General features: G+C 34.4%; 1 pseudogene; it reads right to left on the bottom strand.

Moving 5' to 3' along the window:
- Window positions 1-18,811, bottom strand: part of LOC130682201 (regulator of nonsense transcripts 3B-like) — a 41,883-nt pseudogene extending 23,072 nt beyond the window's left edge.
- Window positions 18,812-20,737: the final 1,926 nt, after the last annotated feature.

Here is a 20,737-nt window from a genome sequence, read left to right as displayed (position 1 = left end):
AAATATCACTGAATCAGGAAGAGGCTGATGATAGATTTGCATCTACCTACACATGTTTTCATTTAATTCATTTCTGTAATCGTGGGACTAGACTAAGTCTCAGGCCTAATTAATCCTAAAGAACATCTTTTTGGTTCACAGAAACCTGTTGATTTACTTGAGCCATCAAAATAGAAGCATGTCAATAAAAGTGATACTCGTATATTTTTCTGTCTTAGGTATGATGCACTGTGCATTTTACTCCATCACTGCAAGAATGTACATTTTTGGGCTCAATATGTTCTTGTTAATATTCTGAATCCCTTCTCTGAATATCTTCTGGAGTGCCCTAGTACCGAAGTGAGGGGTGCGTTTGCAAAACCTGTAGTATTTATTGCACATTTTTCATTGCAAGATGGGCCTTGCCCTTCATCTTTTACAACTCTGGGGCCTTCCAGTCAGGTAATTGAAAGCTTTTCACTAATAATGCAATAAGAATAAAGTCTCTTTTTATCAAGATCAAAGAAGTAAACATATTCATTTATTTAACATAATACATGCCTGTATTACTGAGTTGATTAAAAGTATTTCATGTTAATGAATAATGATTATTGGGCAACTTAAAACATAAGGAAAGTTTCTTCTGTTTATTCAGTTATTTGCTGTTATATAGTCAGGTTTCCGACTGTATGTTCAGTTAAGGTTTACTTTTATAATGGCTAATTTTAAATCTTCAAGTCAGCTTTTATTCACATGGGGTATTTTTTGCAGTTTCAACATCATAAAGCTTCTATAGTGAAATCCTCAGTTCTTCATTCCCTTCTGAGATTATATTTAATAATTTTTCTCTTGACATTTCTAAGTAATGCAGCTTTATATATATATATATATATGAGCTTGTTGCCAATAAAATATTTTGTCTTTTACAGGCATGTGAAAACGTAAGCCTGAGTGACCACTTACTAAGAGCAGTCTTAAATCTCCTGAGAAGGGAAGTTTCAGAGCATGGCCATCATTTACAGCAGTATTTCATTCTATTGTAGTGCATGCCAATTTAGGTAAGAACTTCTCACTCGGTTTACTGTATTATTTCATATTTGATGAAAGCATTTAATTGAAGTGATGAGATCTAATATATTCTAGACAGAAGTGGTATTCCATACTTAAAATTTTTTAACCCATTTCATACTTTCTATATAACTCTTTAATGGCACTTCGCATCTTGTACAGTAAAGTATTTTGGTATACTTTTTCCCTTGATAATTGTTCTAACCTTAGTTCAGAAACTGTCTTCCTCTTATTTTTATCTCTTAATGCCATTTTAAAATCTACTGATTTCCAGGCCACATCCCACACATATAAATAAAAATTCCTAGAGCTAAGGAAAGATATGTGTATTTTTTAAAAAGATCCTACTTTTTTGTGCTTGTCAGGCATGAAGTTGGCCTGTACATATGTTTTGCTAAAATTAAGATAAATTAAAATCACAGATAATGTTACATACATTATTCTCTTAAATTCTTCTGTTGAAACCAGTGTCAGTTAAAAATTATAATTTTCAAAAATACCTTTTTACAGGAACCTGCTTTTTCTCACAGCATCTGTGCATTTCTTCTCTGTGGTTTCAGATGCTTACCTAAAAAATTACCCTGCGTTATGCTGTTATACCATTGTATTTTGGTAGTTTTAAGTACTTTTGTCTTCCTCTCCAACTAGACTGCAAAATTCTGTGATCAGGAGTTGGCATAGTAGTACTCATTCACAGCTGAATGAATGAATGGATAGCCAAAAGTGTACATAAGAAATTCTACAGTATTTTCAGTGTTGTTTTAAGTCATTGTTAATTTATTAAAAAAGGAAAGAATAAATGTGTTATAATTGAGTTATAAATTTAACTGTCAGGGATTCAGGTGTTGGTGTCCCAGCAACTCAGAGTTCCAAATTTCTTGAGGTGTAGTCTAGATATGAGGTTTGCAATTAATATTTTAGGTTGTTATGAGGAAATGATTCAAAGAATTAGCATATTTGAAATTTGTTGAAATTTTGAAGAATTAGCATACTGATACATGCCAAATATAAGTAAAATCCTTGTTTTAATCCTTTTTTAATGCAAAACTACAAATTTAAAGATTAAGAAATCCTATTTTATACAGTTTCCATTTTTAATACTGCTTCATAAGCTGCTCACAACTGGCCCCTGATATAATCTAATACCAATTTTCACTTCCATAAGTGAGTATAGATTGAACATCTTAATCTTAAATCCTTATGGCCAGATACAGGTTTGGGTTTCAGAATTTTTTAGATTTTAGGAAGGTAAAACTGCATTTGCCATACATGTGACATCCCCAAAACAGTAAGCATCAGCACCCTACAGTCAATCATATAAATATTTCTGTGATGTATAATGAATTTTCATTCCTGGGCAATCAGTGGTTAATGGATAAGTGAAAAGATAGCCCATGTCTACTCAAGTAGGTTTTTGCCAAAAATGCCATAACTACAACTTTATGAAAAAACTTCATAGAACTTTTTGAATGTCAAATAAATCTTTGTGAATTCTTTTTGTGGTCCTTGGAATACAGCAACATATGAAGAATTTTAATGGATTACGAGTATTACATGATGCAACAGAAAATGCAAAATGCTATGAAATACAAGCGGGGAATATCTGAACTACTCTTAGAGAGTAAGAAAAGACTTGCTAGAGAAAGTGGTGTGGGAATTGGTTGGTAAACAGAGTGAATGGTAGATGGAAAGACCTGGCTCATTGGATTTTGAAAACCATTTTGTGACTGAAAATCGCAGAAGGGACTCGCAAAATCCTATAATCATGCCCTCTCAGCAAGCCTTGTTAGACAGTCTGTGCTTAACCATGAGGGTGTTGAGAACCATTTTAGCATACACTGGTTCCCCTGTATCTGTGGTTTTGAAAGTTTCTGCAATTTTAATTACTGGAAGCCGACCTCAGCCAGGTAAGCCAGTGATTTGATCCTCCTGACGTAGCATCAGAAGGTCAATGGGAAGCATAACACTATGTCATGTGCCTACATCATTCACCTTCATTTCATATCACACAGGCATTTCATTATCTCATATCAAAATAAGAATGAAGAGTACAGTAAAATACTTTGAGAGACCATATTATACAGCTTTTATTACAGTACAATTGTTATGTCCTTTTACTGTTAATCTTTTACTATGTCATATTTACAAATTAAGCTTCATCATAGATATGCATGTATGCATTATATCCACACACACGCACATTTTTGGTTTTTATTTCAGTACTATCCACAGTTTCAAGCACCCACTGAGTGTCTTAAAATTTAACCACCAAGGATGAAAGGGCTACTTTACTAATGAGGTTTACCAAGTCCAAGGTGTGACTTGAAGAATAGCAGGTTAAATTTTGTCAGTGTTGGACATCTAAGAAGACCACAAAACAGTGTGATATCCAAAATTTGAAATCTGCATACAGACACTCATTACTGTAGATTGGGAGTAAGAAGTTTTCAAAAAAGAGAGGTAGAATTAAAATGAGGGCAAGGGAATACAAAGCTAAAGCGTTTCAAGAACAGTAAGGTAGTTAAGTGTGAGAGCTGTTCTTGCACTTCAAACCAACAAGGTTGGGACGCAAATTAAATTGGCATGAGGAAGGGGAAAATAAGGAAAGTACAAATAGTAATCTAGGTGCTTTTTTTCCTCAAAAAGTTTCTTTGATATAAAGGAAGGTGGAGGAAGAGGCAGGTTTACTAAAGATTTTTCTCATTGTATTTAGTTTATTTTTATCACCTTATCTTTCTCTGTTGAGAATTGCTATCATAGCCCCCAACTCTCAGTTCTAAAAAGAGGTACTTTTCCCTTAGGGCTCTGTAATTGGAATGCCAGAGTCATGATCACTACTCCATAGTTAGACTAAGTCAATGTATTTTCTGTTTTTTTCTGCATTCCATCTGCAGCTCTGTAATCTAAATAAATGGGATGAGCTTTAATCATAACAATAGTATGTGGCTATATTAATTACTTTTTTCAGTAATGCAGCACTTTCCATTTTAATTGTTTTTGTTTCTCTGTTTTTCCTATACATTATTTTTCTCCTTTTTTTACAGGTGTGACAGAAAAGACACAGATCCTGAAATTGGATGTACCTGCTACCTTTATGCTTGTGTCTTTAGATGAAGGGCCAGGTTCTCCAATCTAGTATGAATATGCTGAATTAGGCGAGTTATACTCAGTAGTAGCTCAGCTGATCTGCTGTTGCAATGTCTCATCAAGGATGCAGTCTTCAATCAATGGTAAAGTGGAATGTTCCATCCATTCTTCAGTAGTTCAAAAATAATGCTACGTTCCTATATAGCACTTAGTTAAAATTCTGAACATTTACAAAAACGAAAAACAGTGAAGATCCATGCTTTGGGTATATTATATCTTAAACCATTAACTTTCTCACATGTTTAAAAGAGAACCTTTTATAATTTACTAGGATAAAAATTCCTTATTTGTGAAATGGTTGCATTAAGAATCTTAACTAGGTTTTTTCCTTCAATGTCAGCATTTAGTTATGTGTCTTTATCATCTTAACTCTGCCTGATCATTTTATTGTGCTTAGAAATTTAATTTAACTTGCCAGTTTAGAAATAAAATTCAGTATTGTAAGTTTGCAAAGAAGTCAGTTGGCTTTTCATTGATGACAAATCTGTTCTAGGTAATCCTCCTCTTCCCAATCCTTTTGGTGACCCTAATTTATCACAGCCTATAATGCCAACTCAGCAGAATGTTGCGGACATAATATTTGTGAGAACAAGTTACCTGAAGAAAATTATTGAAGATTGTAGTGACTCAGAGGAAACCATCAGCTTGCTTCATTTTTGCTGCTGGGAGAATCCTCAGTTCTCATCTACTGTCCTCAGTGAACTTCTCCGACAGATTCAAGGAAAATAAACATTCAAATGTCTATGATTTGATTCACTCTTCCTTTAAATAAGTAATTCAGTTATACCCATGTTTAGGTTACCTCCTCATACACCTGTGAACTTTGGCCATATTTGGATATGCTTTTGCAGATTTTACCGATTGACGATTCCTGGCAGACTCTCAGGTACACACTCTTTGCTACCAGAGTAAATACACTTTTTATGATTCTAGAAATGAATGAAATTGCCAGTAGAAAAATATATTCTTAATTCTTGAAGCTCTATTAAATGTGTTACCTTTAAAAAAATATGATGACATCATAAAAATGAACGAGGAGTTGCACCCATCCCAATATAAGCACATTTTAAATTCTTTTCTCTTAGTTGTCTCATACTTAATACTAGTTTTTCTCTTTAATTTATTTAAAGAAAACAAATAGTTTTTTTTGTTAAATACTTAAGTTCTATTAATATTGTAGGATTACATTGCACTCATTTTCTTAGTTAGTTATACTAGGTAATACTTGTTTTCTAAAAATAATCCCCAGCATTTTAGTAGTCTAATTAGTATATGAGGAGTTAATATAATATAAGTTTTTAGAACAGTTAGCTTCCTAAAAGGCCTCAGACTTCCTCCTAGAATTCCTCCTATGTGTGTTCATTGTACTAAAATTCAGCCTGCAAGTTTCACTGGTGAAACTAGTTTAATATGGGAAATAAATAGTTTAATATAGGAAACAAATATGTGTACATACTGTTACCTTAGTTATTAGGAAAAACTAAAACAAGTTTTTATAAGAACACAATGCTTAAAAGATAGATCACTAAATTTCAGGGGGACTGGAAATACAAGATTCTTGAATTAATTTGTTTTCAAATTGTTAACTAATTCACCATCATAGATTTCAAGCAAATTAGTATTGTCAAAATAGCATTAACCAAAGTAAAAATTATGGACTATATACTTCATACACATTGTGGGACTGCTTAAGTGACATTTATTAAAACTATATTAACAAGGAAGATAATAGAGACATAATAAAATTTTTAAAATAAGGAAATACATAATTAAACATAAAATTGGTGACAATAATGTATAATTCCCCTCAAAGAATAAAACAAAAACCTAGCCATAAAGTATAGAAAAAAATTTTTAATGAACCATGAATGTATTAGATTACTCCAGAGAAAACAGGACCAGTAAGATTGAGATGCATAAGAAAAAGAGAGAGAGGAGGTAGGGGAGAGAGATTGAAGGTTAAAGAATTGGCTCACACAATTGTAAAGGCTGATAAGGTCAAAATGTGCAGTGTAGGCTGGAGATGCAGGAAGGAGTACACACAGCAATTCAAGTCCAAAGAGAGAGTGGAGGAAGAATTCCCTGCATCTTGGGGGACGTCAATCTTTTCTATTAAGGCCTTCAAAGGATTGAATAAGACTCTTCCACATTACTGGGGGTGGGGGTAACCTCTTTTATTCAAAGTCTTCTGATTTAAATGTTAATCTCATCTAAAAATTACCTTCACAGAAACATCTAGAATACTGTTTGGCCAAATACCTGGATACTGTGACCTAGCCAAGTTGACACATAACATTAACCATAACGGTGACCTGGGGTTGCATACTCTCTAATTTTCTTTCTAAATTATTTCCTATGTTTTCCAAATACCTGATAATGATAATTTACTTTTATGATGGAAAAAGACCTGTAAACGCACTTTAAAACACAGCTCCCTTGGAGTCAGCCCCAAGCCCCAGTGCTCTTCCCGGGGCTCTCAGTGCCCCTTGGAGGGCTCCCACAGCACTTCTCACCTGGGTCCTCTATCACTGCTATCTGTGTCCACCATGTGGCTTCCTCTGCTAAATGTCAAACTCTTAAGAGGTCAGAAGCCCAGTCTTACCCCTTCTTGACTCTCCTTACAGCATGGGAAACTCTTTTCTCAATTAACTGTCCAGTTGGACTGTATTAAAAACTTCAAATATTTCCTTCTTTAGGAGCATCTTCAAAGGAGTTTTAGAAACTAGGATTTTAGTGAACTAAGGAAGATGTGGAGGCAGTGGGAACCTGTGTGAAGGCATTAAGTTCAGCCCCAGGTTATATGCAGACTCCTAGGTGCACACCCTCCTGAGAGGAGTAGTTGTGTGTGAGTGGATGGCACTTGTATACCAGTTTTTAATAAAATCAGATAAATAAGATTTTTTTACCTCTGTTAAAATTGCCTAAAAGTTATCAGTACTTTGTTTTCTGAAAATTCCCTTGAGTTTTAATTTGTTGCATATGCTTTATCTTTTTAGTTTTTGCTATATGTAATATTGATACATCTGCTTCACTTATTTCTGGTAGGTTCCTCATGGATGGAATGTCTATAGACTAAACCAATCTTGCTTTGATTTTCATGGTTGGAAATAATTTTCCAAAGATGAAATATGCTGCTCTCAAGACATAAATTAAATGTTACTTAAAATGATGTCAACTGCTTGATATATATACGTATTTAAAGTAACATGTGATGAGATTAACTGTAATACTACATTGTGATAAAGAATTTAAATTCCACCATATGTATGAGAAACCTATTTTTGGAACGATAACCAGGGAAGAAAATAAAGATGCACCAAGTATTGTCTGGACCTTAAAAAAATAGCATTAACCAAAACCAGGGCCATGAAACTAAAATTTAAAATTTCTAAGCTACCATTATGTATTACTCAGTACCTATTTCAGTGTTATGAGACAGTTTGATAAGTATTAAGGGATATATTTTAATGAGCTCTTTTTTTTTAAAAGAACTTCTAATCTTACATTGTTTACTGTAACTTATATATGTTTTAAAACTCATCAGTCACACCTGGCTTTCCTTTTTCTACTAAGGAAGTGATAGTAAAAGTATAAATACTGGGTTAATGTGGGAAACAGTGGGCTTTTGGGTACAAATTGACAGGGAATTATGAGCACAAGCTTGAAATGTTTTGTATAACGAATGTTTATTTTATTCAGTAAACCCTATTTAAGAGACATTTACAAACTATCTACTATGTGCCAGACACTGTTACAGGCAACAAAACAAGAAGGGCAAGGCAGAATTTGATTGCAATTTACACGAAAGCAGTTGCACTGATGATACTATGTCAGAAATAGTGAGTTGTCAACTTTGTTATCAACTAAAACTGAAGAATAAAGAAAACTATATACTACATATGTTTCAAAATAAACAGTGCCTATACATGTTACATTTTTTTGTCTGAAATGACTAGGCTGAAAAATCACTGAAATTATCAACGTGCTTGTGGTGAATCAAGACTACCCATACATATACACACATATTTGTTTTGATTGGGAATATAATTATACTCTATTCAGTAAAATTAAAGGATTTTTTTTGTTTAGATAACTTTGTCCAGGTAGTTGCAAAGCAAAAAGTTTTATTTTTTTTTGCCAACAAATGATTTTTAAATTGGCAATGTAAAATGTTATGTTGAGATTTGGCTAGAACTGAGGTGCAATAATTGTCAATGGCAAATAAACCATATTTTACTCTTGCCAGTGAAAATTGCTTTACCCACCATATGTGTATTCTAAGGAAGATAATTCAAGTTAATTTTGTATTCACTTTAATAATCACTAGAAACTCACTTTGCATTCCAAGAAGCAATCTTTCAAAATGATCTGATTCAAAGCAAACAATTCTCAAGCCACAAAGGTGGGACATACTGGTAGATACCTTCAATAAAAATAATGCAGCATTGGTATTCTTATAGCAAAAGCATTTTGGATTGATAACAGTTTGTTAAGACTTCAAATTCTCAGGTCGGACTGGTAGCCAACTAACCAAATTGATTGTAACTCTGGGATATTGGCTGCTTTTTTATTTCTGTACTTGTTTTCTCAACAAGTAAATGAGTTTACTAAAGCTTAAGAGTGTTAAATAGATTAGATCATCACATCCAAAAACGTATGCTGAACAGTGCATAGTAGGCTTCAAATGTTTACTACCTGTCACAAATTTTTATATCTTCCCCTTTTTTAGAATTTGTAATGCTCTTAAAGGAATCCCAGATGATCAAGATGGATTAATTGATATAATAATCAATTGTTCTAAAAATCACTATTAAAAATGAGCATATCAGTGTATAAAATGTGTGGTAGCTCTGTTTAGCCGCTGTCCTGTTGCTCACCAAATGTTAAAGGTGGAAGTCTTTCCTCAAGATTTGTAGTAACTGGAATCATGAAAATTTGGAATTTGCATTTTAAATTAACATTGAAATTATTCTAAATTCTTTTTCATAAATAGTTTTATTTCTTTTGAAGGGTACTGGAGATCTTACAAGAAAGTGAATCTGGGCTGTAGAGTGGCTTGCAGATGAACTTGAAAGAAGACTGTACCCTTGCAACCCTCAATACACTTATAGAAATTGGTCTTATCCAGTGCAAAGCAATAAAACATCATCATGTGGTTATTTATTAGGGAGGTCACATAGTGCTAGGATGACACATGAAAAGGCTTGTGAATTCTGTCCAGAGGAAGTAAAAAAAAAAAAAAAGCCACCAATGGACAGCAAATCGAAATGGAAGAAAATAAAGTAATTTTTTATAGGGCATGTTAATGTGTAAAGAATATGTGTGGCAGTTTGTTGGTTTTAGTGCTTTGTGATGACTGATTTTTTTAAGAAATCAACAGAGCTTAACCTCCTCTGTTCTCATTATTTTGAAGTACTTTCTGCAAAACTATCTAAAAACATATTTAGGATACTCTAAATGTTTTCCTCTAATTGCAGTTTATTTTATCACAGTAAATGAAAAAACATTAAATAAACATGGCAGCATTTAGGATTTTAAAAAATATCTCACTGGTAGATTGAAAATAAATTTAAGTTGCTTTTATAATCAACCTTTTAATCTCTTTTAAATATTTAAAATTAGGATCCACAAGACCAAGATGCCCCAGATGAGCATCAGTCCCCTGCACCAGAAGATGCCCATTACATACTAAGTCATCTGGATCTCACTATCAGCAGGTAAATAGGAGTTGGAGTATTTTTGTTTTTAATTTTTATCACCCAAACCAATTCTTTGTGCTTTACTTAAACAGCATTTATTTTTCTTAACTGTTTTGTAACTTACTAGTTGTGATGTAACATAATAAGGGATTATCTAGAATAGCTTGCCAGGTTGATAAGGAGGTATTGGATTGAAATAGCATGTTTCTATCTGCCCGCACGGTATTCTCTCTGCCAACTACACAGGCCTTAATTAATAAAATTGTGTGATGTTTTACATTAACATAAAATTGACAGCTATCAAACAAATGTTAAGAAAGGGATGTCTTGATTGGTTTGGCTGCAGTATTGAAATTCATAAATTTTTTTTAAATTAAGTTTTTGATTTTTCAATAGATGGTTCACTGAGAAACACAGATGATCAAATGTTCATTTAAAAATAACAATTTTGGGGACAAGTATTATGAGGATGGTTCTGAGTTTAAACCACAAACATGACTAATTCAGATCTTTCAAGACTGTAGTTCTTAAATTTAGAATGCCTCAGAATCACCTACAGGCATTTGTTAGAAATAGAGGTTGCTTCGTCCCACCTTCAATATTTTTCACTCAGTCAGAGTGAGTGTTTTTGCAACACTTTTCATTTCTAACAAGTTTCCCACTGATGTTGATAGTGTTAATCAAGGACCACACTTGGAGGAACCAATGCTCTTAGCAGAGGCATTGGTGAAAAACAGTGTCAAAACACTTCCTTGATGAGGGGAAAATCATATTATATCATAACCTCACAGATTTACGTGTAGCTTTTTCTCAAAACACTGTTTATCATAGTAGTACTTGTAGCAATTCAGGAATTGACTTCTAAGTTATTTCTTAACTACTGCATTTTTTAAAGATAAATTCCTAGAAATAGGAGACATATCTGCTTTTAGACAACCTTCAGCTCATGCATTTTAATTGATTGTGATATGTGAGATGTTTAACCTACAGGTCTCTTTCACCCTCAGAGTAATCATGTGCATGGACAGCCATATACAGGGCCTGCAGCACAAACCTTGAACAACTACTAGCAAACTGGTCAACAAGCACAAGAAAATTATGAAGGCAATGAAAAAGTATCCTTATCTCAAGTGAAGGATCAGTGAAACACCCGTATTTAACTGGTTCCTTTAACCACACACTCAGGCTTTACAGTCCAACTTTTTCTGTGTCTGGCTTCTATTTACAGTCCAAACTTTTACTGTGTCTGGCTTGTATTTAAAACTAGAAAAATTGTTTACCACAGAGGGTATATTCACTGTTTCATTTTCAGAAATTTGCTATGAATATATAAGCCAATTTAAGGGAAAGTGTACAGTCTTTTGTAATAAATAGCTGGTACTAATATGTAAATGGCAAAGGGGTATATGGTATATTAATATTTGTTAATTCTTAGGCAAGAAAAAATTTTGGATTAGGAGTCAACTACAAAAAATATTTTTTCTTACGTCTGCTGCATTCTGCAACCAGTATATCTTCTTCAAAGCAATTGGATCAAAAGAGCTCATCCATATCAATCATGCCAGTAGTATCTTGTTGATTTTTAGTTATTGCAGCTTTGTTAAGGCTGAGAAGTAGCCCTTGAATTAATATGGATAATACTGTAAAAACTGGTATATAACATTGTTTCTGGGTATTTTTCATTGTCCTATTATTCTGTTACTACTTCAATAATTCAAATATGGGTAGTTATGCTAATGGTAACATTTAGCATGTCACACTGTGAGTTTGTGTAGCCACTGAGGACAAAATTACCTGAATGACAGAAATTTACTCCCAAAAGATCTTTTCACCAAGAGTTTTTATGTCTTATGGAAGAAAAAATACAATAAGGGGAGATATGTGACAAACAAGCAGTTTTTGTTATAGATATTCTTTATTTTCAATGTTTGACAGTACATTCTTTTGATGGGATTAAAAAACATGGAAGTTTTAAAAATTGGAATTTTAAGATATTAAAATAAATATGCAAAACTTTGCTCTGTCAGAATGTATGGAACATAATAGGAAACTGTATTTGATGTGTTTTATTTCTGATAGTGATTATTAGGTGAAGGTTCTAAAATTTTGTCTCCACAGGAGACCAGTGAAGTGGATGTCATCAGAATTCCACAGTGTTTTGAAGCAACATTGCACCAAGATGTCTGGCTGATTTTCTAGTCAGTCACAATTTACTTGAGGCAAGAATTGTCCCAGATCCTTTTCCATTCCAAAACTCGATTGTTGTGGAGTTTGAAATATAAACTTCACTTAAGTGTAATTCTGAAGTACTGTTTTAGAATAAACATTTGCCTCGGAATTCCAAGAAACTCAAGTTAATGCTCTATTTTAAAAAGAATTGGTAACTCGTGAATGTGTGTAATATTTTGGAACCAGTTTATAAAACAAATATCCCTGCAAAAAAAGATACATCCCATTCTGTACTATTTAATATTTTTCTGTTTTGTTTTATAGAAATTATTTTGCTTAATTCACAAATAGAATTTGGCTTGAGAATAATTTTGTCCTGTGCTTGGCTTTGGTTCTGGTTATTCTTTTGTTCTTAAGGACTACACAATAAAATTAATTATTTGCAAAATATGCATTGGAATAACAATGAGTTCAGTATTTCAAATACATTGTGCTGTTATGCTAAAAACGGATTCATCCTTTGCCCACGTGTATAAGGATTAAGAGGAAAGAAAACTAAGCACTGATACTTCAAAAATTTCCCACATTAAACAGAATCATACTTTTGGCACATTTTTACAGGCAGTTCTTGTTATTTACATTAGTTATATTCTATAAAGTCATTGTGCACACTGAGTTAGCAAACATTGAACCAGTGCTCATAGGGGAAATACAGGGTTAGATCCTATAAACCTCTGATCATATTTTCATCAGCCTATTGATATATTAACTGGTCTTATATTCATATATGCATGAAGACACCTTACTTCATATCCATTGTTAATCCACATTGAACTCAAGTCTACCAGGCTTATGACTCATCCTTAGTCAATGCTTATCTAAAATGTAATTTCTCCATAAGGCATGACAGAGCCTTCCTATGCTTCAGAATATTAGGCAGCACTTAGTGTTTTGCTTGGGGACCATTAATAGCAAAAGCCCAACAAGAAGCAGGAAGAAAAGGAGTAGAAGTGGCACTCACCAAGAAAAATACATATATATGAAGGTCATTTTCACCTCCCTTAGCTTTGTCTGGGGATATTCATACCAGGCTACTAAAATTTTTGACTGTTTTGTGCACTTCAGTGAATGGCAACACAGTATTGAGTGTGAGATTAAAAGTGAATTTTACTAACCAGACATATTAGTAAATACAGAATCTACAAATGTTAACTATATTTCTGTGAATTTGATGGTATTTTAATGGACAAGGAGGTTTGGCGGTTTTTTGACATAAAGCGTTTGGAACTGAAAAAGTAGAAATACAAATATAAATGGAAGGTATTATTTCCACTATATATAATCACTACTGTACATAACCAATCTCTTATTTTAGGGTTTCTTTGGTACTACAGAAATATAAAGCCAGAGAGATTCTTTTTTTATACATGTGATTAAAAAAGTATTTTATTGGGATATAATATGTCAAAAGCTGTATTTACTTAATGGTGTACAAGACAGTGACTTTCGGAACAAGTATACACCTGTGAAAACATCACCATCAAGGACATAGATTATATCCATCACCGCCCACAGTAACCTCCCACTGTTTTTCCTTGGTATCATTAATCTACAGTTACATGAGGAACATTATGGTTACTAGACGACCCCCATCACCAAGTCCCCACAAATCCCATTACAGTCAGTGTCCTTCACCGTAGTAAGATGCTGTAGACTCACTACTTGTCTTCTCTGTGTTTCAACAGCCCTCCCCGTGCCCTGACCATCACATTATACATGCTATTTGTAATGCCCCCTTTCTTTCCCTCCACTCCCCCTTACTCCTCCCTTCCCACCCATCCTCCCTAGTCCCTTTCCCTTTGGTAACTGTTAGTTCATTCCTGGGTTCTGTGATTCTGCTGTTGTTTTGTTCCTTCAGTTTTTGCTTTGTTCTTATACTCCACATATGAGTGAAATCATTTGGTACTTGTCTTTCTCCGCCTGGCTTAGTTCACTGAGCTTATACCCTCTAGCTCCATCCATGTTGTTGCAAATGGTAGGATTCGTTTCCTTCTTATGGCTGAATAATATTCCATTGTGTATATGTACCACCTCTTCTTTATCCATTCATCTACTTATGGACACTTAGGTTGCTTCCATTTCTTGGCTATTGTAAATAGTGCACAGATAAGACAAGTAGTGATTCTATAGCATCTTACTATGCTGATGGACAGTGTCTTAATAGGGTATGTGGGTGGGCAGACTTGGTGATGGGGAGAGTCTAGTCAGCGTAATGTTCCTCATGTAATTTTAGATTAATCATGCCAAAATAAAAGAAAGTAAAAAAGTTTCTGTTTTTTACTGGCTTACTTGTCAATCGAAATTTAATTTCTCAGTCTTCTCCCTTAGTCACTTATATACAAAAATTAGAAATGCACAAATAATATTTCTTCATGGTTAATTTTTAAAAGTGAATCATAACAATATCTAAACCTAATATTGGTTAAAAAAACACAGAGCAGGAGGCACTTCAATTTGAATTTCAGTGATTAGGGAACATAACTACATATTCAAATAACTAAATTAGAATATCAGAATATGTTTTTCCCCAGTATTTATTAGTATTTTTCCTCTTTCTGCTCACCCATGAGTTACTTTTACTTTATTTGGAAGTTCTATGAATTTCAAATTGAATTTTAAGTACCTGTAAGGACCCAGGTTTCCCCCAAGACGACCCCAAGGTTTGATAATTCACTTGAAAGAGTCGTGTTAACTCAATAAGAGCTATGAAATTGGTTCTTGTTTGTAACCTACTTACATAAAAGGCTACAGATTAGAATAAAATCAGCCAGCTGAAAAGACACATGAGGCAGAGTAGTGGGAGTTAAAATTAGGTCAAAGCTCCTAGTTTCCCTCCCTCCATGAAGTTATGGATAATGCTAAGTAGTTCCACTAGCAATGATGTGTAACAGTATGCATAGAGTATTAACAGGAAAGTGCACATAAACTTTAATGCTGAGTTTTTATTGGCTCAATCTTTTAGATATGAATCTTGATACTGCAATGTAGGCTCCTCAATAAATCTCACTGTGGTAAGTATCAGCTGAAACCCCAAAACAACAGGAAAACAAAGACAGGTTTTATCAGGGAAGACATTCTGAGGCTTAGAGGCTTACCACTGTGCAGGAGGTAGACCCTTTTCTACACAGCCCACCCTCCAGCTGTTCTACATAAAAACTATTTATATTTTGCTGAGCATCTACATTTAGTCTTGCTTTTGTATAGCATATACAGCAATACATTATCAATATAGATATCCCTAACATTTGAAGGAACCAGTATGGGTGGACGTAGATTTTAAAAAATAAATGCTTCCTTTAAATCCTATTACATAGGTTTTCACATTTCTGTACTAATTTGATTACTAATTTTTCCTTTGACCTGCTAAGTATATCTTCAGATGAACTTTTGTAAAACTATTTAGTATAGATGACTAGTTAACACCATTTCTTCCTCAGCCAGTCATTTTCTGTAATATTAACATTTTCTGTAATATTAACATGTAATATTAATATTCAAATCAGTTTCCCAATACATCTCATCAATTCTAGTACTATATACATAAAGTAGTTAAATCTTATCAACTATGCTGGTATCACATTAAGTAAATATACAATTCAGTTTAATTATAGAACTTATCAGTAAGGATTGCAAAGGCATTACTTGCTATGGCTATGTGACAGAATCAGTGCTTGCTCTTATATCCCATATCATTATGGATAGGCATTATTACAGTTCACTGTGATTTCAGTTTTCTCTGGATATCACTTTCCCAAACCTAGCCCAAAAGTCTAAAAGGGTAGAAGAAATTTTCCCATACCCTACAGCATCATGCTAATCCACTTAAACTTTACTGGTCCTATGTTTTGATTCTTCTGTAAGAACATAAAAATAAATGATTTAACAGTGCTTTCTCAGTAAATGCAGGATATCGTTCAGAATGTCCTTAGCTTGCGTTCTTGCTCTCATGTAAAGTCATTATGAGCAGGAAACTGTCGGGAGCCACAGGCCATAGAAACAATGGTCTCGCCCTTTTCGCCTAGGTCTCTATTTTCTCAAGCCTGCCCTGTTTACAAAAGATCAGTTGACCCAGCTTGCGATTAGACCGATTAGACCGCTGGGATAGAGATTAAGCAGCTGCCGTGATAACATCTCCTCCTTAGTAAAACATTCTGTCTTTCCTCAGTAATCCCCCACCCATGATCTTTTCCAGAGAACATTCTTCAGTTAGGTATCCTAGCAACCTAGATAATCCTTGCCACTTCAGCTGGGGCTGTTTCCCCCTCCTAGCTCCTATATAATCTACCTTGTAAGAATAAACTTTGAGACCTTGATCAGACTTTCGACTTGGTCTCCTTCTTTGTGTCTGGTTTGTCCCTCATCCAGGTTAACTTCCCCTCGAGCCCTTGTTGAACTCCCTGCCAGCCGGGGCAGGAAACAACTAGAAAAACCAACAATTTACAGCTTTATTTTAATGTCAGTTTATAGTGATTTGATAAGAACACAGCCATAGGAGCTCTACTAGTACCTCATTATTAACCTCTGGTAAGTAATATGACTCCTATATATTTTGTTTTCATCATGTGTAAAATGAGCAAATGTGTGAGAGTTAAGAAGTAGTATATTCTAAGAGCCTACACAGTACTTAAGATGAATTCCTACATCTTTTCATTATCGAAATTTTTACTACAAAATTAGCTTGAAGACACAGACACTTCTGTTTTATTTCTACAGAAGCCACAAACAATAAATTTCATCCCTTGTATTGTTTTCCATCATTATGACAATCATTTTATTTACTCCTGCAAGATCATAACCACGGGGGAATACAGTGCCAAATAGCTAACATTTCCTTTTCCCTAAGGGTCTTAATACTGCTACTGTTTTTAGAGAAAGTTTGAAATACCCTGTTAGTCTCCCCTAATTTTTTTCATACCTGAATATTTAATTGATTGCATTTAGCCTTTCAAATAATCACTAGCCATCCTGGAAGCAGCTTCTAGGATGCCAACAGCTAGGTCTTCCATGTGTCTTTTCTGGTAACTTTCCCATCCATCAGTGGTTATTTGTGAAAGGAAATAATTTGTTAACCAGTGAGTTTAAATAGAGGCAAGCCCCTTAGTTAATGTGAACCATTGAACATTAATCAGAAATGAAAGCATAGTTAGGGAAGACTCAGGTATTGACAACACTTAAGGAATTTTTTAATCCTGTATATTACTATCACTAATCCAGATTAAAAGAATAGGTAAGAGCCTTTGAGCATTTCTGAAATGTCAATTTGCTGTAAACACTTTACGTATATTACCTCAGTTCTCAAAGCAGCCTTATTTTGGGGGTGGGTGCTTAATTATTCCAAGTTGTAGGTAAGAGTTAGACTTGAAGAGAATAAAGGTCTCAGTAATATGTGATACAGCAGTGATTTGAATTCATTGCATAGTAAGTTCATTGCATAGTACAAATTTCACCATCCTACGATAATAACAAATCTCAGAGGTAAGTTTTGTATCATGGTTTTTCTCACCCAGGGTGGACTTACTCTTTTCAGTCAAAATAATTATAATCTGTATGTGGAAAATTTGGTCCATAAACATTTATTTTTCTAGTTTCATTTTTTAAAGTGCCCAAAAATGAAGAGCAAATTCACTCTTGGTTCTCATAAGCACCAACAAGAAAATCCTGTTATGTGCAAGCAGGTATGTTAAGCACCAACTCTTTAATAGCTAATACTTTATATAGAGACCATCTAGCTCAACTGATTTCCAACACTGACTGCAGATCAGAATTCTGAGTTTAAAAAATAAATAACAAATCCCATCCTGAAACAAACTAAACCTCAAGTTACTTAGGGCTGAGTTTGGGTGCAGTTTGCTTTCAAAGCTCTAAATGTAAAAAATTTTCAGATGCCAGGGCCTATTCTTAAAATATGAGAAAATGTGATTGCCAGATTATCTGTCAACTCAATTTTTTTAAGCTTGCAAGGCATGTTTGAGAACCATGATCTAAAGCTCATACTTCATAAATAGTGTTTTATTATACCACATTATCCTCAGAGTTTCTGAAACAGAAATATGGGAGTAGTTTACTTGGGAGTTTCTGGCTTTGAAGTTTTAGGTTGTTGGCCAGGGATGCAGTCATGTAAACCCTTCACTGAGTTGGAGGAGCCACTTCTTGGAGGTTCAATCACATGGATGTCAAGTTGATGTTCAACATTTGTTGACAGATGATCTTGCTTGCAACCCACATGGAGCTGTCCTAAGGTTTTTCTAAGTGTCCTCAAAACATAGTAACTTCCTTGAAAGAGCAATCCTTGTAAGTCACACCTTGCTACTTTGGCCATATTCTATTTGATAGAAAAATGTTTTCATGTAAAACCTGACTGGGCCACAGTGTACTGAGATATTTGGTCAAGTATCTGGTATTTCTAGGTAAGATCAACATTTGAATGGTAAAATGAGTAAAGCAGATTTTTCTGTCTAGGATAGATAACGTTTTCCAATCAACTGAAGTCCTGAATAGAGCACAAAGGATAATATGGAATTCCTCCTACCTGTTTGAGCCAGGACACTAGTCCTTTTGGCTTTTGGAATCACAGTGAAAATCAGGTCTTCCTGGGTCTCAAGATCAAGGCTGCTGGCTTTCATACTGGGAATTGAGCCACTGGGTCTACACCTTGCTGTATGCAGATAATAGGGCTTGTCAAACTCCATAATTTTGGGTAAAGTAATTCCTTATAGTAATTCTCTTTGCATAAACACATATATACATTCATGTATATTGTTTCTGTTTCTCTGAAGAACTCTAAATAAAAGGAAATCATAAGTCCAGCCTACATTAAAGGTAACAATTGCAAATTTTTCCAACTATCTTACACATCATGCTAACAGGTAAGCTTTTTATCTCCATAATTTTTAAAAATTGCAACAGCAATCAGACCACATGCCTTTTAATCAGAATTAAAAGGCATCCAGATTGGTATGGAAGAAGTTTAACTGTCACTGTTTGCAGATGACATGATATTGTACATAAAAAACCCTAAAGAATCCACTCCATAATTACTAAATGTAATACCTGAATTCAAAGTTTAAGGATACAAAAGTAATACACAGAAATCTGTTGCATTGCTATACACTAGTGATGAACAGGCATAAAGAGAAATCAAGAAAACAATTCCATTCACAACTGTATCAAAAAGAAAAAATACCTAGGAATAAACCTATCCATGGAAGAGAAGACCTTGTGGGTAAAATTGTAATATTTCCAGAATGTCTCACCTGGCTTTGGTGCATTCGAATACCCTCAGGGCTGGAGAGAAATTCATCTCCTTGTCAGTGGGTAATTACCTGGGCAACCATGAGTGTATGAACCTGAGAGGTTAGGGGAAAGAGTTTGCTTGGTTGCTTCTTCCAGAGCAAGGGAAAGAGATGGTGCTGGACTGTAGTTTGTAAGCAATAAACAGATTTTAAACTTTATTTATCCCTTTGATCTCAGTTTTTAGAGATACTTTGCCCTGGGATTTCCTCCCCGTGGACTTACAGACATACACAATGAAAACTACAAGACACCCCTGAGAGAAATGAAAGAAGATACCAATAAATGGAAGCACATGCTGTGTTCAAGGATAGAATTAAAATAGTCAAAATGGCCATCCGGCCTATAACAATCTGCAGATTAAATGCCATCCCTACCAAAATAGCAACAGCATTCCACAATGAGCTAGAGCAAATAGTTCTAAAGTTCATATGGAATACAAAAGACCCCGAATACCCAAAGCAATCCTGAGAAGGAAGAATAAAGCTGGGGGAATTATGCTCCCCAACTTCCAGCTCTATTACAAAGCCATGGTAACCAAGAGAATTTGGTCCTGGCATAAGAAACAGACACATAGACCAATGGAACAGGCTAGGCAGTCCAGATACAAAACCAAGCAAATATGGTCAATTAATATACGATAAAGGAACCATGGATATACAAAGAAGAAATGGCTGCCTCTTCAACAGCTAGTGTTGACAAAAGTGGGCAGCTACATGAAAGAGAATGAAACTGGATTATTGTCTAACCCCATACACAAAACAAAACTCAAAATGGATCAAATACCTGAATATAAGACATGAAACCATAAAACTCTTAGAAGAAAACATATGCAAACATCTCTTAAATATAAACAACTTTTTCCTGAAAGCATTTCCTCAGGCAAGGAAAACAAAAGCAAAAATGAACAATTGGGACTACATCAAGCTAAAAACCTTCTGTACAGTAATGGACACTGTCCATAGAACAAAAAGACATCCTACCGTATGAGAGAATATATTTGTAAAAGATATCTGACAATGGGTTAATATCCAAAATATTGAAGAACTCACACACCTCAAACACCCAATAGAGCAAATAACTCTATTAAAAAATAGGCATAGGACATGAACAGACACTTCTCCAAAGAAGACATTCAGCTGGCCAAAAGGCACATGAAAAGGTGCTCCACGTCACTAATCATCAGGGTAATGCAAAATAAAACCACAAGGAGATATCACCTCACACCAGTTAAGATGGCCAACACAGAGAAGATTAGGTGGGGTAGGAGGAGGGTCCATGCTTAATAAACTGAGGATTTACTGGACGGAACAATGTCAGACGGA

The sequence above is a fragment of the Manis pentadactyla genome, chromosome Y, assembly GCF_030020395.1.
Source record: "Manis pentadactyla isolate mManPen7 chromosome Y, mManPen7.hap1, whole genome shotgun sequence".
Classification (NCBI taxonomy): domain Eukaryota; kingdom Metazoa; phylum Chordata; class Mammalia; order Pholidota; family Manidae; genus Manis; species Manis pentadactyla.
Note: the sequence above shows the minus strand (reverse complement) of the source record. Positions and strands in the feature narration are given on the sequence as shown.